The sequence below is a fragment of the Phyllostomus discolor genome, chromosome 2 (genome assembly GCF_004126475.2).
Source record: "Phyllostomus discolor isolate MPI-MPIP mPhyDis1 chromosome 2, mPhyDis1.pri.v3, whole genome shotgun sequence".
In the NCBI taxonomy this organism is placed as follows: Eukaryota; Metazoa; Chordata; class Mammalia; order Chiroptera; family Phyllostomidae; genus Phyllostomus; species Phyllostomus discolor.
Window position 1 is genome coordinate 176,316,598 of NC_040904.2, and position 26,250 is coordinate 176,342,847.

At 38.4% G+C, this 26,250-nt stretch overlaps 1 protein-coding gene and 2 pseudogenes across 1 annotated transcript in view; 1 reads left to right on the forward strand and 2 right to left on the reverse strand.

The window, feature by feature from the left end:
- Nucleotides 1–26,250, reverse strand: part of FGD4 (FYVE, RhoGEF and PH domain containing 4) — a 211,972-nt gene that overhangs the window by 119,490 nt on the left and 66,232 nt on the right. The gene's annotated exons all lie outside the window — the stretch shown is intronic.
- On the forward strand, nucleotides 11,089–13,490 carry LOC114512873 (annotated as a pseudogene).
- LOC114512874 lies at nucleotides 19,742–21,094 on the reverse strand (annotated as a pseudogene).

Below are 26,250 nucleotides of genomic sequence, written 5' to 3' on the forward strand. Positions count from 1 at the left end.
TTTCCACAAGATAAGAGTGATTTGTACACATCTCTGTTCCCAGCCTGGGGGCCTGTCATGGCCAGGACTGTGCCACTCTGCAGTCTGTGCTCCCAATGCCAAGCAAAGGTCCCGGTGCACATTGTGAGCACTTACCAAGTCCGCTGACTGAGTAACAGTTTGCTGCAGAATGCTTTTATTCTAGTGTAAATGTAGAGGCAACCTAATAGTGTAATAATAGATGAAGAGTTATACAAATAAGAATGCATACAACTTGATGGAATATCATGCAGTTATTTCAAATATGGCCACAAAGACAGTATGGCAAAAGGGAAATGTTAATTTCCATGTGGACTCGATTCCTGGTGAGGGTACATACCTAGGTTGCAAGTTCAATCCCTAGTATATTAATAACAATGTACTACTTATTGAGTTCCTAGTATGTGCTAGGCACTATAATAAGTGCTTTACAAATATTTTATTAAAACTTCACAGTGTCTATAAAGTAGGTATTCTCATTTTTCAGTTGTTGAAACCGAGACCCAGAAATTAACCTCTGCCCTACAACACATCACTGAGACTAGAACCTCATTTGAGACCAAAGCTTAGTTCTAAGTCATTATGCTACACTACCTCCTAGAAGTGGAGACAAAAGGATACACAACTGGATAACTTACTATGAGCAACTGCATAAAAAGGAAAAGATTCTCGCCCTTGCAGGGTGGCTCAGTTGGTTTGAGCACCATCCAGAACACCAAAAGACTGTGGACTCGATTCCTGGTGAGGGTACATACCTGGGTTGCAAGTTCAATCCCTAGTTGGGGGGCATATGGCAGACAACCGATCAATGTTTCTCTCTCATATTACTGTTTCTCTCTCTGTCTGTCTCTCTCTCTGCTACATCTCCCTCTCTCTCCCTCTCCCTTACCCTCTACCTCTTCCTCTCTAAAAAAACCCCAACAAACATATTCTTGGGTGAGGATTTTTTAAAAAATAAAAAGAAAAAGACTCTTAGGAACAAAAGCCTAGGCTTACCTACCTCAGAATTTTAAAAGCAGTTTTGAGAAAGAAATATTGGTGATATTTTTCTTTCCTGTTTTATAAAATTTTTAATGTCATAAATGACAATTTTCAAAAATATTATTTATTCCTTCTACACATATTTTTTCAGTGCTCACTGCATTCTTAGGTGGATCTACTAACTAGCAGGATGCAATAAAAAAAAAACCCTAAAATGAAGCAGGCTTGCAGTCCCTAGAAAACAGGCTCTGTGGGAATTACTCAGAAAGGAAAACAATGGCAGATGTAAGAAAGACAAGTAAGTGTTCTCTGCCACTCCAAGTTCACCTCTCGGTGCTCTGACAATTGTCTCCACGATGGCACTTCAAGCCACACTGCCCAGGACCTCATAACTGGGCCCCCAAACGTAAGCTGTAGGGCACATGACAAAGAGCCAATAAGCCCCACAAAGGTCCCCAAGATAAAAAGGTATTGAGAAAGCAGGGAAGCCCGATAATTTATCTTCTTCAAATACTGGCCAGGCAGCAACTTTGTCTAGAATCTGCTGCAGCAGCCATTGTGCTGGCTAGCAGGGATCAAAATAACCTTGGGGGTGGTTCCACCTCCCCTCGCTATTGAACATGTACAGTTCATTCACCCTTACTCAGCCTTTCCTTTCCTTGGTAAAAAGCTTTACACAGAAGATGCAATAAGTCAGCCCTTACCATCTTGGTAACTTTTTCACAGCACCCCAAGCCAAGAGAAATGCCTAAGAGTTCCCTTTATGAAGTAATTGGGTATAAACAGTTTAAGAACTATGTTGACCTAGCAACTTAGCAACATTTGAAAATATAATAAAAAACAAGAACAAGAAAAATTAACATTTTTATTTCATTCTTAAATCACTGCCACTGCTTACTAGAAAGATTTGGGTGACTATTGGGCCCTGCACAGCCTTTCACACTGTAGGATTATATTAGACATCGCCATCCTCATTTCTTTTTCCACACTGATTTTCACCACATTCTTGCCTGTTATCACAGTAACCCGCCAAACTCCCAGCTCTGCAAAACTAAGGTATCATAGAAAGAAATACAGTGCAATCTAATACTAAAACTTGAACCGCTTAGAGCTAATAGTTTCCATAGTATTCAACAGCTGTCCATTTCCTTTGAAATTTTAAAATATTCTGCAGCTGGCACCCCTGTGAGTTGGCAGCAGTGTCCCAGAGGACCTAGGCACATATTTTGGGAATGATGTTTTTAAGCCCTTAGCTTTTGTGAAGCCCAATGATAAAAAGGCTCCCTAACGAGAAATGCAGATCCCTGCTGGGCCAAGCCTAGGTGTGGTATGACACACACAGGCCATTAACCCTCTGCAGTCCTGCACTTCAGTCACAGAATGAGGGGGCTAGGTTAGATCATCTCCAAAGATCTCCTCCATTCTAAAATAATAAGAATAAATGTTAGAGGAAGGAGCTCATTCTTACTGGTTTCAGAGGAAAAGGAGAAAGGGTGAGAGCAGCAAGGACAAGAACAAATATTTATTTTCCAGAAAGAAATGGCAAACTACAAAGTTCTGGGTACAACCCTGAGGTAGGTACAACCCTGAAGATTCGAGCAGGAGGTGTTACTGAAGTACCGGGTGAGACGGCCACCGAACCTGCACCAAGATAACCTTGTGCAGGGTACACTCAGGGTAACAGGGCTGCCCGCCCTGCTGTTGCCACACGATCTTTCTCCTCTTGTTGAAACTCCTTGACGAGTGGTTTACATTATGAAGTGACTGGACAGTGTTATGGTGTAGAGTCTGTGACATCGACCCAAATGACCTCTCCTAACAGGAGGTCCAATTTACCATGTGAGCCTAAAAAGCACCAGAGTAAACAACAGAGCTAACCAGTCACAGACACTGAAACACAAATATTGTACATCTGTAAAGAGGTGACATTTCTCTTGATTTTTAATGTATGTTACCATGGATTTTGTATTTTTACTTAAAGTTGTATATGAGTTTTTATTCTAATTAGATGGGGGATTTTTTCTTTTGAAATTAGTTTTAGACAGATGACTTAGAACAAAGAATGTTTCTGCAAGACACAGAGTACCCTGTAAGCCAAAGAAAACACATTGATCTCTGTTGTTATTTACTAGCATTTCTCACTGCTCAGCATTACATCAAATGTTTCTTTTTCTCTCATTTTATTTCCTGACTCTAGAAGATAAATTCCCTGAGGATAGGGGCCTTGTTTGGTTTACCAAGGAATGCCCGGGGTCCAGCACAAATTAGATGCTCATTGCATCTTGGTTGAAGGAACAAATGAAAACAATAAGGAGTGTCAGGGAATGAACGAAAACAAGGCTTAGTACTAAGGAAGTGGCCATGGAGCCAGGTCATATACACATATGAGGAAGAGTGGGTGGGCGGCAAGTTCTGAAATAAGTTAAGTGGGAAGTGTGGTCTCTAGTCTCGAGGAACCAGCAGGCAGGAAGCTATGTCCCAGGACTAACCAACTTTACTTGTCAGGATACCACAATTTCTCCAGGACAGGAGAGGGGTGCTCAAAGGGAAGATGCTTGGCAGCCCGGGAAATAATGAGGTACCCTACAGAGGTCACAGTATTCTGGAAGCTTTCTGGGGGCAAACTGAAAAAGAGAAGTACACCTTAGCCAGACTACAAGTTAAATGAAAAAAATTTTTTACCTTCTCTTTGCACTTCCCTATATCCTTGCTCGCCAGGGCGGTTGGACAGTGACTGCCTGGCAACGCTGATGCTAGATCATCTCTTTCCCTGCCTGTGACCCAGACATTACCCTCATGACCTAAACCTGGTAGTCCTCTAAATCTCAACATTATTCCAGTGAACTCACATGGAGTTTTCCTCTTGAAATAGAAGCAGAGTCAGCAGCCCTGGGCACCCATCCTGGCTAGCCAGTCCATCAGCACCTCACTGCATTCTCTGCACGGGTCCCCACCTGCGCTGCCTGTCACCGGGAGCAGGGCTGCCTGCCGTCGGGCAGCACCCACATTCCACCTTCGCTAAGGCTGGCAGAAATGTCGACTCCCATGTTTGCTTTAAAAAATTATAAGCTAGCAATGCATGTTTACTGCAAAAACACTTTTTAAGAGAATAAGCAAAAAGATAATTCAGCTCACTCCTATCACCCAGAGATAAGACCTATTAACATGCTGGGGTACTTGTTCCAGATGTTTTTCTGCACATTCATATCCTATAAACATAGATGTATCACATATATATTATTTGTATAAAAGCAGTATATTATACATCCTGCTTCGTCTTTTTTACTAAAAACTATAGCAATTTTAGATATACACTCCGTTGAACATATTTGTAAGTATATTTAAAATATGCAACTAATTTTAACTGCTATGCATACTCCGAGGAAATCTCTACTTTATTTTAGTTAACTCTTGTACATATTTCCATTACACAATAAAAATAACTAAATGACTAGAAAAGTAACATTTTTACAAATTTAGAAATCACAGAAAGAAAATTAAAATAACCTATAAAACCACCACCTAAAAATGATCAACATTTTTTATGTATTTCCTTAAAAAGCTTTTGCATAACACACACCAGGATTAGATTTTTTCTCAACATTGGATTCTGTGACAAATTTTATGAAAATATTTCAAAAGAAGAGTTTGCTTCATTTTTTCCTCAATCATGTCAGGATATTTGGGGTTTAGAAGACTTTGATGTATATAATCAAGCTGCTTAACTAATTTTGCAGGAGTTGGCATTGATCAGGAACATAATCTCTATAATGGCCCAATAAATGGCAGCACACTTATTTTGGGCTTCTGTAAGTAAACAAAATTTCTGTCCCCCAAAAACTTGTCATTTGCTTCAAAGGAGACTTTTTTATTTTCCGCTGAGGCACAGTTTTCTGCTGCAGGTTGAGCTATTCATTGTTCAGAGTCACTGTCTAACTTCTAATAAGGCACCCAATAGCCCTCTAAATATTGTCCACTTTATAGGATTTTCAACTGTTAGCTGAATGCTGGATGAAACTCATGAATTTTAAGAAATAATTGGGATGCTATAATTTGGTTCTTTCTTCTAAAATGAACATTGCAGAGTTCAACAGAATGATAGCACCAGGAAATACACGTACATTGCCCTCCCCATCAAAAAGCAAAAATGAAATTACCATGGCCAGAAAGAGGATTGATGTTACCTCTGGTTTAACTCATGCAAGACACCAGCACTTGTGGTTTTAGGTTACAGCAGCATGCCTGGGAATGATATAGCCCACACGTGCGCCCACCGTGACTTAGATGTTCATGGAGGAAACCCTGAGGTATTGCTGATCATGTATTGTTTCACACACACAAGAAATTAAAGCAGTCTCATTTCCATAGGATCTGTAGGTTTTCGGAAATGAATCAGAGAGAAGATCAAAGGTTCTTTACCAAAGATAGAAGGTAAAAAACTGTTCATTCTCTCAACGGAAGGGAAATTTTCTACTTAGTTCCATGCCATTCAACTGATTTAATTCTATTTAACATTTACCAAAAATGTTATGTCACATGCAGATCATGAAAAGAGCTGCGGGAGTTGCTCCTTGTGCTCATGCACCTCAGAGTTATCGCGGAGCTGTTCTGGGCCAGCAGCAGCCTGCCATTCCTGGTTAGAGGATTTTTAATTGTGAATTCAACTTCTTCAGCAGGTCTCTTCAAGTTCCTATTTCTTCAGTGGGTTTGTTTTATTCAGTTTGTCTGTCAAGCATACAAGGAGTATATGTCTGCGAACAGTGGCTGTATATCTTTTTCTTGTCTTACAGTATTTTTTAATGGCAGGAGGGTATTCTAGTATACACTATTTCATTATGGCCAGAACCAAAAGTTTTTCATGGAATCCTTTCTCATAGTGTACTTAAAAATCAAACTGGCTATTGAGAAGAACAAATGAAAACAAAGGAGGGGGGAGAAAGGTCCCCTCTGTGGTAAACTATGTGTGGATACCTTGCGCACATATAGAACACATCAGAGAGTACAGCTAAAGAACTCTGTTTTAAATAGATAACTTCTCTTATTTTCAATCCAGTGAAAGGGACTACAATCCAAACCTCCATAGTTTTCAGTATAAAGAAATTTATGGGAAAAGTGAAGCTAAAAGACCATGACACAACACACAAACTACTCTCACGCAGCAATACAAAACCATTTCCTCTACCTTCCCCTGCATGGCGGACACCCCAACTGCTGTCTACACATTATAAAAACCCTTCTGTGACTGGTAAATTCTCTACTGTTTACTATAACATTCACAGAGCACTATACTAGATGAGATGAGGTGAAACAGGAAACATGGTCCTTGTCTTTTCAATACCTGGTGTTTAATCAACTTGATATCCACATGAGACAAACATGAATCTTGACCCCCTACCTCACATCTTGCATGAAAATCAATTTCCGATGAACCATAGGCCTAAAAGGAAGAATAATAAACCTTCTACAGAAAAGCATCTTTATGACCTTCAGACAGGCAAAGGTGTTTTAAAAAGAACACAGAGGCCTAACTTTAAAGGAAAAAAGCTGAAATTGGACAAAACTATTCAGAGGACACCACTACATATAAAAAAGTAAGACTTACACGGAAAAATAATAGTTGTAACGCAAAATTTAGACAAAGGACTAGTACCCAGAATATATGAAGAATTCAAACAAGAAAAAAAATCCAGTTTTCTTACAATGGGCAAAAATTTTGATTGGGCACTCACAAGACAAGATCTCTGATAAGCATATAAAAGCCATTAACCACCAGAGATGTGCACGTGAAAATCACAAATTGATACCACTAGACATCTGCCACATGGCTAAAAGTTTTAAAAACCAACAGAAAGTATTAGCAAGGCAGTGGAACAACTAGAATATGCATACACCAGAAACATTATGAAGAACTTTCGGTGACATCTGAACACACGTATACTCTGTGACCCAGTAATTCCACCAAAAGACAGGTACAATGATGTTCACAGCACCTTTCATCATACTAGTCAATGTTCATCAACAGTAAAATGGAAATAAAATACTATTCACAAAAAAATAAAATTTTACTGCTATAGTGTGTAATGGACAGTCCACAAGCTTTGAGAACAGATGATCTTGAACTTGAATTCCAGTCCTACTATTTACCATGTAATACTACATACGTAGATATGAGTATTTAACCTTATTTAGTCTGCTTTCTGCATCTGAAAACTAGGGTCATATTACCTCTACAATATTATTCTAAGGATTAGATATAATGTGTATATAACACAAAGTACTGTGACTGATAGGTACTCGATAAACAGTAAGACTAGAATTTAGGAGATATAACTTACATTACTCAGGATCAATTATCAATCCCTTTTATACATAAATTCCCCTCCTGTAAAATAAAGATAATGTTCCACCTGACCTGCCAAATAAATCTGTAGTATTTCTGAGTTGCCAACTCAGTCATCAGTGAAATTATAGAGGAGCTGGGTCATGGCCTTTTATTCTTCAGCTACTTTATGAACCCCATATGCAATTGCAGCTGTCAGCTCTCATGCCAGAAGATCAAATGAATTGGAAAGATTAAACAAATGGACAGGAGAAATGCCAAAATGTGTGTAACTGCTGGAGGGGAGTCTCACTGGTTTAGTTACAGAGTTAGTCCTCAGAACACTGTGTGCACTGTGCACACACTCAGAAGAGCAGCACATGCAGCTTGGGATGCCTGAAATACAAAAGAAAGAAAGGGAGCGGGGCACAAAAACCCTAATACAACTGCAGTTTTCAGCCTACTTCTGCATCTCCTTTAGTGTTATATATATTCTTATTTGTCATTAGAGAATAAAACATACAGCTCCTAAGAGAAGAGAAGAAGGGAGAAAGAGAGAGAAAGAAACATCAGTGTGTGGTTGCTTCCCATGTGCCCCCTCTTCTGGAGACATGGCATGCAATGCAGGCATGTGCTCTGACTGGGAATCGAACTGGAGACCCTTTGGTTCACAGGCCAGCACTCAATCTACTCAGCCACACCAGCCAGGGCCCACTTCAACTTCTTATCAATGTAAATATACATATTGAATAGCAACCAGATCCTAAATTTTGAAGTTACAATAAAAATTAGGAGAAAGGAAACTCACCAAGGGAAGGAGAGAGATAAGACACCCCCCTGAAGATGAGAAGGAAGGTCCAAATAAAACTAGCACTGAGGAAGCAGGATTTGCAGCCAAGATCGAGATGTACGTAGACTCATTTTGCATCCTCACACAACCAAAAGGAGAATAACAACCAATCTAAAAACAAAACAAACAAACAAAAAAAACAACCAGAACTGCTGGAAAATTGAACTGTATGGAAGTTGGACAACCAAAGATTTACAGAAGAAACATTGATCCAGGTGGGCAGATAAAAATTGGGAAGGACAACTGGGGAGCAAGCGATCCCAGCCCAGGCCAGATGCACAGCCTAGGGTTCCAGCCACGGGAGAAGAAAGCCTCATAATCTCTGGCTGTAAAGCAGTGAGGGTTGATGCTACAAAAGAAACTGCTGGCCTCTCAGGAGAGAATGTTTAAAGGGCTTACAGGGCTCTAGAACGCCAGCAAACATACCCATTCTGGGAATTAGCACCAGGGCAGCAACTAGAAGGGTGCCAGACACTTAGAGGAAGTAGGGAAAGTGACTGGGAGTGCAGCAAGAGCCAGACAATTGGCATTGTTCCCTACTCTGACCTCTCCCCCACATACAGCACCACAAAGTGGCAGAGTGGGCTGCCCTGCCCTGGTGAATACCTAAGGCTCTGCCCCTTACAACGCAAAGGTATACCAAGCATGGGAATCAAAGCAGCTCTACCTGACACAGAAACACAGGGAAGCTGCTAAAATGAAGAGACAGGGAGATAAGGCTTGAATGAAGATAAGGATCAAAACTCCAGAAAATGAACTAAGCAACAGAGGGACAGCCAGCCTATCAATGCAGAGTTCAAGGCACTGGTGGTCAGGATGCTTAGAGAAATGATGAGAGCAGCCACAAAATACAGGAAGAAGAGAAGGCTATGCAAAGTGAAATAAAAATATACAGGGAACCAACAGTGACAGTAAGGAAGTTGTGATTAAAATCAATGATTTGGACAACTGTACTTGAACAACAACAAAAAAAATGTGGGAAAAAAAAGAAAAAGAAATAAGTTCCATAAATGAGAAGGATATACTCTATAATAGTTAAACCATTAACATATGTATCTTTTTGTGAAGACAAAACTCTAATTTCCAACATTAATTTTAAAAATTAAAATGTTTCCTCAAAAAAAAAAAAGGATGAAATAAACAGTCAACCAGAACAGAAAAAAATAAACAAGAATTCAAAAACAAAAAACAAAACAAGAAAAAAAAAAAACAAGGAGAGGCTTAGGAACCTCTGGGACACTTTAAACATACCAACATCTGAATCAGAGGAGCCAGAATAATGAAAGAAAACTTCATTAATTTGGTGAAAGAAATAGACATAAAGGTCCAGGAAGCACAGAGAGTCCCAAACAAAATGAAGGCAAAGAGGAACACACCAAGACACATCATAATTAAAATGCCAAAGGTTAAAGATAAAAAGAGAATCTTAAAACAGCAAGAGAAAAGAAGAGTTACCTCCAAAGGAGTTCCCATAAGACTATCAGCTGATTTCTTAAAAGAAACCTAGCAGGTAAGAAGGGGCTGGAAAGAAGTATTCGAAGTCATGAAAGGCAAGGACCTACCACCTAGGCTATTCTATCCAGCAGAGCTATCATTTAAAATAAAACAGCAGATAAAAGTGCTTCCCAGACAAGGTAAAGCTAAAAGAATTCATTATCGCCAAGCCCTTGTTATATGAAATGTTGAAGGGCTTATCCAAGAAAAAGAAGATCTAAGGAAAAGAAGAAGAAGATTTATGAACTGTAAAATGACAACAAATTCACAACTATCAACAACAGAATCTTAAAAAAAAAAAAAAAAAACCCACAACAACCAGCCCTGGCTGGTGTAGCTCAGTGGATTGAGCACAGACTGTGAACCAAAGAGTTGCCAGTTCAATTCCCAGTCAGGGCATATGCCTGGGTTGCAGGTCAGGTCCCTGGTGGGGGGCCACATGAGAGACAACTACACATTGATATTTCTCTCCTTCTATCCCCTGCTTCTCCTCTCTCTAAAAATAAATAAAATAAAATCTTTAAAAATAAAAAATAAAATAAAACAAATTGGGCAAGCAACTAAAACAGGAGCAGAGTCATAAGGATGAAGATCACACAGAGGGTTGTCAGTGGGTAGGGGGAGGGGGCAGAATGGGGGAACAGTTACTGGGAATAAGAAGCACAGTTGGTGAGTACAGAATAGACAGGGGGTATTGGGAATAGCATGGGAAGTGAAAAAACCAGAGAACACATAGGTACGACACATGAACTAATGGGGGGATTGCTGGAGGGAAGGGGGTACTCAGCAGAGGGGGGCAAAGGGGCCAAAAATGGGATAACTGTAATAGCATAATCATTAAATTTTCCTAATTTAAAAAATTAGGAGAAAAGATTATTTTTAAGTGTAACACATTTTCAATAAAATTTTACTATTTACAAAGAAAAGTCGCCCTGGCTGGCGTAGCTCAGTGGATTGAGCACAGGCTGGGAACCAAAGTGTCCCAGGTTCGATTCCCAGCCAGGGTACATTCCTGGGTTGCAGGCCAGAACCCCCAGAAACCACACATTGATGTTTCTCTCTCTCTCTCTCTCTCCCTCCCTTCCCTCTCTAAAAATAAATAAATAAAATCTTAAAAAAAAAAAAAAAGAAAAGTCAGGATATTGACTTGTGTTACCATGTAAACTAGCAAGGGGAAGACAGAGGCAGGGAAAAGAAAAAAATAAATCACCTGGCATCTTGGAATCAAATTTTTTTTAAGATTTTTAAAATTTATTTAGTTCTAGAGGGGGAAGGGAGGGGGGAAGAGAGAGAAACATCAATGTGTGGTTGCTGGGGGCTATGGCCTGCAACCCAAGCATGTGCCCTGACTGGGAATCGAACCTGCAATGCTTTGGTTCGCAGCCCGCGCTCAATCCACTGAGCTACGCCAACCAGGGCAAAATCAAATTTTATTGCCCAAATAATTACTGAAGAATAAGGCTCCAAACTTCCATATTTTGATTACCCTCGCTATTTTTCTTCCTTTAAAGCTTATCTTCATGCCTTTCTTTAAATGGTAGATGTAACTCAAAGTACTCCTAAACTCAGTTCCATTCATTCCACCAGCAAGGTCAGTACTCCAGCCTGGAGCAAGTCTGTAACACAGGCACTCCATACACTGGGAGTAAGGAACAACAAGCTCTATCTTTCTTCTGTGACTGAATTACCGGGAGAGTCTCAAGCCATTTCTAACCTAGTGAAACAAAGGAATACTTTGGTCAAAGCCTTGTGGATGTCTTTTGCAGGCACCAGTATTTTCACAGGCCATGCTGGATTTACCTTGTACCCATGGATCCAGTTTTCTGCTCACATGAGGCTTTTGCCAGAGAAGGACCTTCCTTGGTTAGGAAGGTCCTTCTTGCAAGTTTCCTCAGTGATCTCTTTATTTACAAAAGTTCTATGGATCCCACTCCAGTTTGTCTCTATGAAGGAAATAATGTAATTCTCATTTTAAAAAGCTAGTACATAGGCCATCTGCTACATAGAAGTAAGTTTAAAAAGGCGGGGGGTGGTGAGATCCATGAGTTTAAGCAAACATGGCACCCAACAGATTTGTTTAAAATTCTAATTCAATAATTGTCCTTAAAATTCTAAGGTCAGGCTATTAATCTCTTAAATCAGGAATAAAGTACAACAGAATTTTACCTCCAAGGCACCTTGCAAAATAGTTTTTTAAAAAATGGGGCAATGCTTCAATCACTGAGCAACTGGCTACGGCCCTTTCCAGAACTGTTGAGAAGAATCCATATATTAATGGTTTGGGGGTTAGATACCACCTCATAATTGGTGTTGGTGCATATTATGCTGTAAAACTGCTTCAGAAACAATACAGCACCATCTACTTAAACCTTATGTTTAATAAGATTGGGCACTACTTAAGAATACAACTCTGAAATACCTAAGAATGACTGAAAATGAGATGGAAAATAAAGGTGGAACTTTTTTGCGGCCGTGCTGTAAGTTTATTCATCCTCAGAGACGAATCTGGGTGACTGTGATCTGGGAATGCAAAGTGTGGTAGCACTTGCTACAGCCCTAACTCGAACCTAATCACTGACAGGAATAAACCTGAGCCAGCCTACACTGTATGGTGAACAGGAAGAGTCAGTCCGCAGTTTATCTGGGCTACAGGTTAAAAGGAAATCACTGCCTTGTTGAACTACACGTGAGCCAGCACGATATAAGAAAATGCGGTCTAAGACAGTTACACGATGCACTGTATCTGAACAAAAACTTGACTACATTGATCTCAGCTGAAATAAAATAAGTTATGATGGAATGCTGTTTTGGATGATGTCCTGAAAAGCACTATTACCCTGGAAGTAATAGATCTTTCTTTAAAGAGAAGAAAATATGCAAGAGCAAAGAATCTTAGTGAAACTCTTGCTTCACACAATAGGAGCCTCAAAGCATTGTCCTCAGTCAGTAACAACACAGAGGGACAAAGACTTGTTGCACTTTCTCAACCAGTGAAAACAAATCCCACACTATCATGTGCAGCATATTCAGACTTCACTCAAATGGGCCGTCTAAAGCCACACAGCACAGATGTGGAGCCATCTGTGGTAGATGGACGTATGTATCTTGCAGAGTCTCCAATGGCTGTAAAAAGACCAGTAGGTCAATGCCTCTGAAAAACAAGTGCTAAAGTAATTTCCACACATTGGTCTTACTACATTCAGAGATTAATATTTCATTGCCTATTACATTTCTTTCACAAAGTAGAACAAGTTATTTTTTTCAATGTGTAAAAGATGTATTAAATTTTGTATAACTATCCATTAAAAATGAATAAAATAAAATGGTAGTATTCTCAGTTATTTATAATCCAAAATCTTTAAATTTTAAATATCTAGCAGTAGAGGACATGTTAACTAAAATAACATACTGCTTTGTAACAGAATATCATACATCTATTAAATTTTTAGTAACATGAAATAATTTAATGTTATGTGGGAGAAGGAAAGCATGATTTTTAAAAACATTTCATATACACTATAACCACAACTTTGCAAACCAACAGATACAAAGAGAAAAACACATCAAAACATTGCCAGTAGTCATATCTGGATGTTTAGTTTCTTTCTCCTTGCTACTCAACAAAAATTTGATTTAAAATGTTTTTCTGAACAAAGACATTCACCTAAAATGGTTTTTCAGTTAAATTTAAAACACCACAAAACATTAAAGGCACAATGATAAAAGAATCTAGCCAACTAGACTTCATGTTCTAATAAATCACATGTAACTTCAAGAAATCATTTTGGATTGCCAGTGTACCTTGCTGGGATTTTATTCCCGAATAATTGGTGACCAAGAGAATATTAAGTGCACAAATAGTTCTAAGAAATGGGCTGGAGTATAGCTCATATATTAGAAACAGAAGAAAGAAAGCGAAACAGAAATTAGAAATAAGGGGAGAGAGGCTGTGATAACAAGTCTCACGTACGAAAGGTCGAGAGCGATGCTACTTGAAATGTAGCTCACTTTCCCCACTGTCAGGGAGCAGTGCCACCACCTCAAGTAACTGTACGTGAACCATGAGACTAAGAAAAAGTACAGCTTTGTACTAAAATCACAACCTAAAACCATTCTAAGCGACAGACACCATAATTTTGTAATAATAAAACAAATTGCTTATCATTTAGTAGTAAACAAACTGGCAAACACCAGTTACTTCATCTATTCATCACATACGTTGTATACTCAAAAGTTTCAAATGTTTTTAACCTGAGAGATTTAAGAAATGGCAATGGCAAAAATAACAGTACTCACAGCCCCCCATAGAGGATTCCTTTCAAACAACATCCAGCAGTGCCTTTCACTCTTCTGATTAATCATTATTTCCTCCTTGTGGAGGAATTATCTGGATATATGACTTGTGAGTAAAATCTATAGGCATTCTGTATTTAGATGTCAGACACTCACACGACGTCTGTTAGACATGGTAAAGAACTAACTAGTAGGAAGTGCACAGCTAGATTTCATAACTTTATTTCTAGCAGTGATGGAGCCTCAAAGAACTACGCAAACAATGCATTTCAAAATCCCTTGAAGGTATTTCAAAATGCAGTGAGAAAGCACTGGGAATAGTGTGGTGGGACGGGGAAGCATGAGGCCAACTACATGTGACTGTATGGTAGCTGCGGCCTTCAGATGCGTAACACGCCGCCTTCAAAACTTACTGTTAAAGGATCCTAGGATTTTTGCTCTCATGGTGAATAGATAAGCCTAAGAAATACTGAATAATGGACTTCTGGTCAAGACAGAGGCATAGGCAGCAACGCTTCACCTCCTCACTCAACCACAAAAAGAATTACAACTAAATCTCAAAACAAATAACACCTAGAACCATCAGAAAATCGAACTGTATGGAATTCCAACACTGAGGATTTAAAGAGGCCACATTCATCCAGATGGGTAGGAGGAGTGGACACGTGTAGCTAGGCAAGTCAGCAGTGGGGCGGAACAGGCAAGGGTGGTCATTCATTCAGGTGTGGTGGATAAAAATCAGGAGGGATACCTTGGGAGTGAGGGATCCCAGCCCCAGAAAAGACCATATAATCCAGGGTTCCAGCACCAGAAAGATAAATCCCCATAACTTCTGGCTGTAAAAACCAGAAGAAACTGCTGGGTTTTCAGGAAATTCCACTTAAAAGACCCACACAGTCTTAGAATGTACGCAAACCCACCACTCTGGGACTCAGCACCACAGCTACAGCTGGAAGGGTGCCAGTCGTATACTGGCAGTAGGTGAAGTGACTAGAAATGGGGCAAGTGCCGGGCAAACCTCCAGAAGCCATGCAGTGGCACAGTCCCCCTCCAAGTCCTTCCCCATGCAGAGCCAAAAAGCAGTGAAGCAGGTTGCACCACACTGGTGGTTAGCTAAGTTCCACCCCACACAGTTTGCAGGTGCCTTTTCTACAATAGGCCACACTACTAAGACAGGGAGTCAAAGCAGCTCTACCTAATACACAGAAACAAACACAGGGAGGCTGCCAAATCAAAGAGACAAAGAAATATGCACCAAATGAAAGAATAGAACAAAACCCCAGAAAAAGAACTAAATGAAACAGAGATAGCCAACCTATGACATGCAAAGTTCAAAACACTGGTGATCAGGATGCTCAAAGAACTTATTGAGTACAGCAAAAATATAAAGGAAGAAATGAAGGTTACACTAAGTCAAATAAAGAAAACTCTATAGGGAACCAACAGTGAAGGGAAGGAAGCTGGTATACAGATCAACAATTTGGTACATAAGAAGAAATAAACATTCAACTAGAAGAGAATGAAGAAACAAGAATTCGAAAAAGATGAGGACAGTATAAGAGGACTCTAGGACATCTTCGGATGTCCCAACATCCAAATCATAGGGATACCAGAAGGAGAAGAGGAAGAGTACAAGATTGAAAACTTATTTGAAAAAACAATGGTACAAAACTTCCTTAATTTGGTGAAGGAAATAGACACACAACTCCAGGAAGCATGGAGAATCCCAAACAAGTTGGACCCAAAAAGGACCACACCAAGACCCATCATAATTAAAATGCCAAAGGATAAAGATAAAGAGAGAATCTTATAAGCAGCAAGACAAGAGCAGAGAGTTACCAACAAAGGAGTTCCCATAAGACTGTCAGGTGATTTCTCAAAAGAAACCTTGCAGGCAAGAAGACACCAGTAGAAGTATTCAAAGTGATGAAAAGCAAGGACCTGCAACCTAGATTACTCTATTCAGCAAAGCTATCATTTAGAGTAGAAAGATAAATAAAGTGCTTTCCAGACAAGGTAAAGCTAAAGGAGTTCATCACCACCAAGCTATTTTTACATGAAATGTTGAAGGGACTTATATAAGAAAAAGAAGATCAAAACTATGAACATTAAACAGGCAATGAATTCACAGCTATCAACAACTGAATCTAAAAAGAAAAGAAAAGAAAAGAAAAGAAAAGAAAAGAAAAGAAAAGAAAAGAAAAAAGAAAAGAAAAAGAAAAACTAAGCAAGCAACCAGAACAAGAACAGAATCATAGGTATGGAGATCATTTGGAAGGTTATCAGCTGGGGAGGGGAAGGAACAGAATGAGGTGAAAGGTGCAGAGATTAAGAAGCATAATTGGTAGGTACAAAATAGACAGGGGGATGTTAAGAGCAGTATAGGAAATGGAGTAGCAAAAGAACTTATAAGCATGACCCATGGACATGAACTAAGGGAGGTATTGCAGGAGAGAAGGGGGGTACCAGGCAGTGGGGGCATGGGGGCAAAATTAGGACAACTGTAATAGCACAATCAATAAAATACACTTAAAAAAGAAATTTTAAAAAAGAAATACTTAATAATGAAACTGTTTAAGCTCTTGATCTCTCCCAAAGCAAACAGTCTTCCATTTCCTTCCCAGGTCCCCTAGCCATTCCAAATAACTTCTTCACAAAAACATATCAGGATGTTAAAGGAGGAAAGGCACCAACAAGCACATTTCTCATTCTTACCATGTTTATAAGAGAAAAATCACTGGTTAAACACAATGTTTTAGTTAATATATCATATAACAGATTTCTCAAAACACCTAATGGTTTATCATTATATGAACTGAATGAATGTTTACATAATAATTCATATTTTCATTTCCCTTTTATGTGATACATAGATGTTATCAAAAAATCAAACTATAATACCTGGACTCAGTTCAACTTAGCAATATCACCTCATCCACTCACTGAGTTTCTAAAAGAATAACAAACTGAAAACATACTACCTTAAAGTAGTTGAGGAAATTTTGATTGGTAAAATTTTAAAAAATATTTAATGTAGCTTGTGAGCCAACAAGTGGAAGCATAGAAGAAACTACCTGGGGAAATACACACTTAAATCACAAAGTCTTAGAAATTTAGAAATCCTCCCATCGTATGGGAAAAAAAACTGAGGCCAAGAGTGTTAAGGTAAGATAGATACGGCTATGTTGATATTAATGAGACTATCTATATACATCTCAGATCTTCTGACAGATTTTTTTCAGTACTATTTCCATGGCATTACATTTCTTTTTCTTCTTTTTTCCTTTTCTTTCTTTGCAGTTTTATAACTTTATTCAACAATCAGCATTTAGTTTTTATCCACCTTAACTAGATTTTTTGAAAGAGGTGACAAGGTACATAGGTGACCAATATATAGAGCTTGTTTGGTGAATCTTCATCCTCATTACTTTTCTGGACAAGTGCACCTGGATGTGGTGTGGGACATTCCTTACTCCTTTGACCCAGGCAGTTTTGTTGAGCCCAGTGTCAATGCGTATATCTGAAGTTCCCATCTCCTTTATGGAAAATTTCCAGATGTCTTTGAGTGCCCGAGGGGCACACTTCCTGAAACCCACTCTATGAATGTGCTCGTGAATGTCGACAGTGTATCCCTGGTCACTCCCTCACTGACGGCAGAGTGGCCCTTCTCGCCACCCTTCTTTGCGGGAACAATTATGCCAGGTCCAGGTTGGAAAGAAAGGACATCATGTTTCTAAATTAGCTCTTTTTTAAATATGCTGTCATCCAGTATACTTTAACGGGGTAGTGATTTTGAAAGCAAGTAACCTACCTGCAATAATCACTTGCTATCAATGAATGTCACTGTAAGCTTTGAAAACTGATCTCTATGACGTAAAAGGTGTAGTAAGAAAACATGGCATGTTCCTATACTGTGGTGGTATCCAACTGAGGGCTAATGCTTCCCAGATTTCACTCATCCAAGCCACCACCCCCAGACCGGACCAGCTGAGGACTGGGTTGTCCTCTGCAGAAGCAGAGTAGGTTTTAGACAGGAAGTGTTGGTGTATGCACTCAGGCATGAGTGATGAAGTTAAATGAGGGTGTCAGCACTTTTGGTTCCCTCTCTATCTCAGAGGAGTACAGCAGGAAACTTCGAACTGACCACATGCCAGTGAGCTATTCCCTAAAACTAAAACTATCCTGCTCTACCGCAGTGCACCAGGGCTGGCAGGGTCCTTCTGAGTATGCGGGCTGTGGTTCCTGACCTCTTTTGTCAGGGTTTTTAGCAGTTGAGTAGGCAAAGAAAAAGAAAACCCATATGGAAGTTTCTGAGGATTTGACACTGCACATTGTAGATTTTTATATATATTTACAGGTAAACAAACCTTTTCACTGTTCATTCAGATATCATGAGGATATAGCCATAGAAACATGCCATAAGGATTGCACTAAAATAAAATTTCTCTTGTAAATATGTGCTTTTTTTAGTTTGCTTCTTATATTTCAGTTTGCTAGGTTTATAAAAATGGACCTATTTGCCTTGGCTTTAAATCAAGCAATTTTGATCAATTTAGTCACATACACATGCTTAGTTAAATTTGAGAATAGCTTTAGGAACTGTGATATCAACCAACTTGCTAAAATTAGTTACCCCCCCACCAAAAAAAAGTATGTGGCTAAACATAAACCTTAAAGAGAGTAAACAAAGCTTTCATTCTGTTCCCAACACTACCATCGCTTTATTTCATGCCTCAATAAAATTAGCATTATTACTTATTATTATAACTGTATCCTTACGGTGTACCCTTCTCACAGCAACCCTAACAAATGGTGTAATTAGCTCCATTTAAACAGATGATGAAACGGAGAAGTAAAGTTAAATAATTTTCCCAGAGAGTAAATGGCAGAGTTGCAATTCAAACCCTGGACTGTTTAACTTCAAAACTGGATCTTTAAAATGGAAAATGCCTGTTTATTCTCCCAAAATTTTCTCACAATTATTAACCTGGGATGGAATAAGAAGAACATTTACCCTATATCTGTTTTCTTGTTTGTAACCCTCCAATTCAAAGCCTTTTAAAACCTGTAAACTTCCTCTTTCTACATCATATGACTCTTTTCATAACTAAATTACTCAAAAGTTTGTATTTAATCTACTTGTAAGCAAATAGTTTTACATATAACCTAAAAAGTAGAATCATTTTAGGATAACTTAGAGTTTATCTGAGCAATAGTTGGTTTATCTTAATTTGCTTATTGGTTATGAGAATGAGAAGAGTAAATTTGTCACTTCCTCAAGGTCACTTTGAGCCAGAAATAGAATTCTGGTTTAAGGCCTCATTGCTAAACCACATTTCCTCTGCGATGGTAAACTACCATTGGTAAGGTGGTCACTAAGAAACAGAAAATAAGTAGAAAAATTACAGGATATTTAAAATATTGTTCCTGCTGCTTTCTCTTTGCTATATTGTACATCAGTCTATTTTGCCATTTCCTCTTTTGTGGGTTCTATATTGCAGTGATGGGAAGAAACTGCAATAGCCTTAGCAGATAAGGGGGAAAAAACAACTTTATTCCTATTTCAAACATGAAAGAAATGTTTCATTTTCTTCTGTAATGAAAATATGGGATATAGCCTCACCCTGACTGGCGTGACTCCACTGGCTAGACATTGTCCCACTAAGCAAAAGTTCACCAGTTCAATTTCCATCAGGGTACATGTCTAGGTTGCAAGCTTAATCCTGGGGACAGGATGTGATCCATGTTTCTCTCACACTGATCTTTCTCTCCCCCTCTTTCTTCCTCCCTTCCCCTCTAAATACATAAATAAAATATAGGATATAGTCTCAAAAATTAAAATCCTATTTTAAAATTGTCTTGTTAAACCCATTTCTTCTACTTAAATTTTATTGGTATAAATATCATTTGATTTATAAACTTAAGGTATTTCACTAAGAAATGTATAGGTACTTACACATATGGCATTTGACATGGTAGAAGGGTTTGTCTAAAGCAGCGCTACAATTTTTTGAACAGTATTTTCAGTTTTATTACAAGCATGTGCACACAACAAAGACTGTCAGAAGTCATTTCTTGGCTCTACTTGCACTCAGTACTTGCTCTTGAGCAGCTTTCTTTGCTACTACCATCTCAACAAATTCATTATCGTTTCCTGCAGTCCTTCTTTGTCCTACCAGTGTAAAGCACTTCTGTGAGTTTTCCCAGATCTTTCAGGCGTACCTACTGGTACATTTTCAAAGCCTGTTCCAAAAGCTTCTGTTCTTCCCTTGTCCAAGGAGTGAAATCTATGTGCATGGGCATGCAAGTCGTTCTGAAGGTGCTGCACTGTCTGCTTGAGGCACCACTCCCTGTTCTTTTAAAAATTTATCAAAAGCCTTTTTGTTTACATCATTTTCTCAAAGTGGCTTGAGTGCTTGAAGACTCTTTGCTTTGGTGATAACATCTTTGGCAGTTCTAAGAATGTATATTCATGCAATGAGCAATAACTTCCCATCTTGAATTTGTTGCAGCAGGGAAGAGGTTTGCAACTTTAATTAATAACTGCAGATCAAATATGACCAATTTCCATCTCCACCAGTTGATCTCTTAGATGCTTGTCACATGTGTGCCTCAGCTTCCTCTTTCACTTTTCTAACTTTCACACGTCTTTCTATTTTTCCAGAGCATCCCTTCCTACTTTTTTTGTAAATGATGTGTTTCATTCGAACACTGTGAACTTACTAGTGCAAGGTGATCACAAAGTTTTTTCCACTTCTATCATTTTAACCCACTCTGCCTCATTGTGAGAAAAGTGATTCCAAATTTTGAATGAGTTTTGAAGTTTTTGCCTTTCCTTTCTAATGGCTTTTTTTCCAAATATCTTTTTTCTTCTTTACCAATAATTCTTGTTATCTAACTTCCTCTTCTTTCTCTTTAGCTAATGGAGCAGCTTCTAATTGAGCTTGTCTTTATTTTTTTTAGCTTCTTGCTCCTTCCACTGTGCTTCTGCTTTGGCTTTCTTTTCTGCTCCTTTCTTGGCCTTTTCTTGCTCCTTAAATTTTTTGGGGGGGGAGGGGGGTCCACAGCTATAGGTATTATCACATAATGTTCTTATACCATTCATTTCTTTTTTTTTCCTTTGTGCCCTTGTTGCTCTGGTTTGCTTTTTTTTTTTTTTTTTTTTTTTAAGAGAGGGGCTATCTCTTCTTGTCTCTCTCTCTTTTTTTTAACTTTCTCTTAATTTTATTTATTTATTTTATTTTTAGAGAGGGAAGGGAGGGAGAGAGAGAGAGAGAAACATCAATGTGTGGTTGCTGGGGGCTGTGGCCTGCAACCCAGGCATGTGCCCTGGCTGGGAATCGAACCTGCGATGCTTTGGTTTGCGGCCCGCACTCAATCCACTGAGCTACACCAGCCAGGGCTTTTTTTCTTTTTTTAAAAAGTTAATCTTCATTATATTTTTTTCTTTACCATTTAGTCTCCTTATACCCCCAAACCCTCAGCAATCACCACACTATTTTGTACGTCTATGTGTTCTGCTTTTCAATCTTTCTCCTCTCATCACCACACCTTTTCCTTTTCTTTTCCTTCTTCACCTACATGACAAAATTCTTCCCTTGAAAAAAATAATGAAAGAAAGCTTCCTAAATTTGGTGAAGAAAATAGGCATGCAAGTCTAGGAAGCACAGAGATTCCCAACAAAATGGACACAAAGTGGTCCACTCCAAGACTCATCATAATTAAAATACCAAAGGTTAAAGATAAAGACAGAATCCTAAAAACAGCAAGAGAAAAGCAGTTAGTTACCTTCAGGGGAGTTCTCATAAGACTCTCAGCTGATTTCTCAAATGAAACTTTGTATGCTAGAAGGGATGTGCAAGAAACATTCAAAGTCATGAAAAGCAGGGACCTACAGCCAAGATTGCTCTACCCAGCAAAGCTATCATTTAGAATGGAAGGGCAGATAAAGAGCTTCCCAGACAAGAAAAAACTAAAGGAGTTTATCATCACCAAAACATTATTATAAGAAATGCTAAAGGGATTTATTTAAGAAAAAGAAGATTGAAATTACGAACAATAAAATGGCAGAAAATACATGTCTATCAACAACTGAATCTAGAAAACAAACTAAGCAAACAAGAGGAATAGAGACAGAATCATGGATATGGAGAGCATTTTGATGGTTGCCAGATGGGGAGGGTATAGGGGATTGGGTGAAGAGGTGAGTGGATTTAAGACATACAAAAAGGTAGTCACAGAATAGCCATGGGGATGTAGAGTACAGTATAGGAAATGGAGTAGCCAAAGGACTTATACACATGACCCATGGATATGAACAATGGTGTGAAGATTGCCTGAGGGAGTGGGAGTGCTGGAGGGGAGACAGGGCAAAGGGGGAAAAATCAGAACAACTGTAATAGCATAACCAATAAAATATAATTATAAAAAAAGAAAACAATTCTTTTCAAGAATCAAAATTATACCAGAAAGAATAAAATGTATCTATATCTTCAAATGAACTATTCATGTTACCAAGTCTGGGACATTTTAAAAATTTGACCATCTGGAATTCATTTCTAACATGGGGATAAATACTTCAAAGAAACTGTCCTTTGCTTTACTTTTAGAAGGAACTGAGTTATTACAAGTACTTTGATCTGTCTCTGTGCAGCAGCCAGTACTTGGACATGGCCAAGTCTAAGTGCTGTATAATGATCTTGGTTCTTCCAGTCCTGGGATCAAGTGTTTTTAGCAAGGAAAATTCTTCTAACTACAATTCTTCATCTTCTGATTCCTCTGATAACTCTACCTTATCCTCTAGTTCCTGAAAAGAGGCAGTAGCATTTGTTTCTCTTCGTAACAAAACCTTCAAACTCTCTTCCCATAGGTGCAACTTGACAGAATGTTGAGGCTGTGGTTGAAAGAGTTAAGGGACTTCACTGCTCTGCATGGAATAAATCAGAGGCCAGAACGGGGGAGATAGTGGTGCACTGGGCGTCCGCAACACTTGGCAGGCACAGTGTGAAGACCAGGGCCAGCCCCATGGGTACAGTGGTTTTTGTTCAGAAAGGGTACTTAATTCCCTTCAGGTCTAGTAGCTTTGCCAACTACCCTTCTGCAGTGATGGAAATGCTCTATATTTATGCTATATAATAAGGTAGACACATGACCACTTGAGACATGGCTTGTGTGACCAAGTAACAGAAACTGTGCTTTGGTTAAATTTAAAAACACCCTGTGGCTAGTGGACAGCACAGGACTAAAGCCTGGGTATATCTTTTATTTTAAAAACTTTACCCTGGCTGGCATAGCTCAGTGGCTTAAGTGTGGGCTGCGAACCAAAGCATCGCAGGTTCAATTCCCAGTTAGGCCACATGCCTGGGTTGCAGGCCACAGCCCCCAGGAACCGCACATCGATGTTTCTCTCTCTCTCTTTCTCCCTCCCTTCCCTCTCTAAAAATAAATAATAAAATCTTAAAAAATTAAAAAAAAAACTTTTTTATTTTAGCCCTGGCTGGTGTGGCTAAGTGGATTGAGTGCCAGCCTGTGAACCAAAGGGTGGCAAGTTCAATTTCCAGTCTAGGGTACAAGCCTGGGTTGCAGGCCAGGTCTCCAGTGGGGAATGGAAGAGGCAGCCACATATTGATGTTTCTCTCCCTTTTTCCTTCCCTTCCTCTCTAAAAATAAATCAATACAGTCTTTTTTAAAAATACAATGAAATAAAACCTTTTTATTTTAAAACAGACTCATAGGCCCTTGCCGGTGTGACTCAGTTTTTTGTCATTTTGTATACCAAAGGGTTATGTGTTCATCCTGGATGGGGAACATATGGGAGGCAACCAATAGATGTTTCTCTCTCTTCTTTCCTCTCTCTCTAGTATCAATAAACATATTTTTAAAATTAAAAATATAAATAAAAATGAACTCATATTAAGTTTCAAAAATAGTAGGGAGATCCATTTTCCCCTGATTTTGTCATACTATATAACTATAGTACAATATCAAAACCAGGAAACTGCCACAGGCAGAAGTTGTGTTTATGTTTATGCCTTTTTTTTTTTTACTTATACAGATCTATGTAACAACTACCACAATCAAGATCCTCAACAATTCCATCAGCACAAAAATCCCCTTGTGCTAGCCCTTTATAGTCATACCAACCACCCTTCTTTCCACTGTCCTAGCCTCTGGCAGCCCCCAACCTATTCTCTATCACGTTGTCCTCTACAGAATGCTATAGAAGTGGAATCACATAGCATGTGACTTTTTTAGATTGGCTTTTTTCCACTCAGCATAATTCCCTTGAGATCCATTGAAGTTCTTGCATGCATCAGTAGGGTGGTTTCTTTTATAGCTATGTGGAATTCTGTACTGCAGGTGTACCACAAAAGTTTAGTCATTATGTTAAAGATTAGCTTGTTCCCAGTTTTTGGTTTTTACAAATAAAATTCCCATAACCATTCTTGCACAAGTTTTAGGTGGATTTATTTCTCTGGGATAAAGGCTCAGAAGAGCAAATGCTAGGCTGTGTGATGAATGTCCATATGCACTTATTTTCCCTTCTCATCAGAATATCCTTTCTGGTCAAGCCTGTCTTCATGTCATTTGCCCATTTTCTAATTAGGTAGTTTGCATTTTTAACGGCTGAATTTCAAGAGTTCTTTGATATTCTAGATAGAGTAGTTTGTCAAATATAAGGTATCCCCATATTTGTTCCAGTTTACAGCTTGTCTTTTCACCTTTTTAACACTCTCACAAAACAAAAGTTCTAACTTTTGGTAAATCCTATGTATCATTTTTTTTCTTTAATGGTTCATGCTTTTGGTGTTATGGCTAAGAACTTTTTGCTAAGCATTAGGTCCTCAAGATTTCTCCTGTTTTCTTTTTAAAGTGTTACAGTTTTATGGTTCACACTTAAACTGATAACCCATTTTGAGTTAATTTATGCATTTTATGTAATTTAAGGTTTCAGTTGAGGCTCATTTTCAATTTGTCTATAGTGATTTGATCACTGTAGCACCATTTATTGAAAAGACAAACTGTATTACTTTTGCACCTCTGTCAGGAATCAGTTGGCTGTACTTGCACAGAGCTACTTGTTGGTTCCCTGTTCTGTCACATGCCTCTATTTGTATACACCTCTGGCAATACCATAGTCCTGATTGCTGTAGCCACATAATGTCTTAAAATTGGGTAGTGCGATTCTCCCCACGTTATTCTTCTTTCTCAAAACTGTTTTAGCTATTCCAGTTATTTTGCCTTTCCATGTAAATTTTAGAATAATCTTAACTATTCCTGCAAAACTCTTGCTAGAATTTTGATAGGAATTGTGTTAAGTCTATTTATCAGTTTGGGAAAACTGCTGTTTTTATCATATTGACAGTCTTCTAATTCATGAACATAGTAAGTATACCACTCCATTTATTTAGATTTTTTATTACTTTCATCATTAATTTGTCATTTTCATGGGCATGCCTTTTAAAAGCAATCCAAATAATAAACTAGAAATAGCTTATAAATACTACAAAAATAAAAGGTGATAGTCTAGACAAATTTTGAAAGTCAAAATTATTTATATTAACTAAAGTTAAAAATCAAGAGTAACTCAAACCTAAATATGTCCTTTTGGATCAAACAGGTGGAGTTCTCGCAAAGGTGGGCTTTACATAATCTACAAAGAAATGAAAGGGCTCCACAGGTAATTTTGCAATTAAAACAGTAAACAGAACACATTGGAGATATAAATGAGAATAGAGCAAGTATCCTTCAATTATATGCAGTAATGTTTTCCACTCTTCTTTGGATTATTACTTTTATTCCATTTATCAAAACTGTATATTACATGTGTAATAATAGTGCAAGATGAGCGCTGTAAATTCTGTAGTTTCAAAGGTTCCTTACAAGTCCTACATTATATTACTTTATAAATGATATTTTTAAAGAGTAAGTGGTAGAAAATAATGTGTTATAAATTTTGCTGTTTAGATATCTACAGAAGTAAAGTCAAGTGGAAAAATGATTCTGCTGAATAGTAAAGGTACCAACTACTTGCTATGGGGAAAAGTGGGATATGAGAAAATCCAAGGAATTAAAACTATTCAGTACAGAAATGAGAATTCTGTGAAAATACCTAGAAGGTACTCAGGAGGTTATGTACCTACCAAGGGGAATAAAGGACAAATTTTAAATATGTCCAAGAATACATTTTTAACAATTGGAACTCCAAATAGTGAGAATGCAGTGCGTTGTACAAACTCTGAAATAAGGAAGGTCCTATTAATGATTAGTGAAGTACAACTGTGAAGGCCTGAGA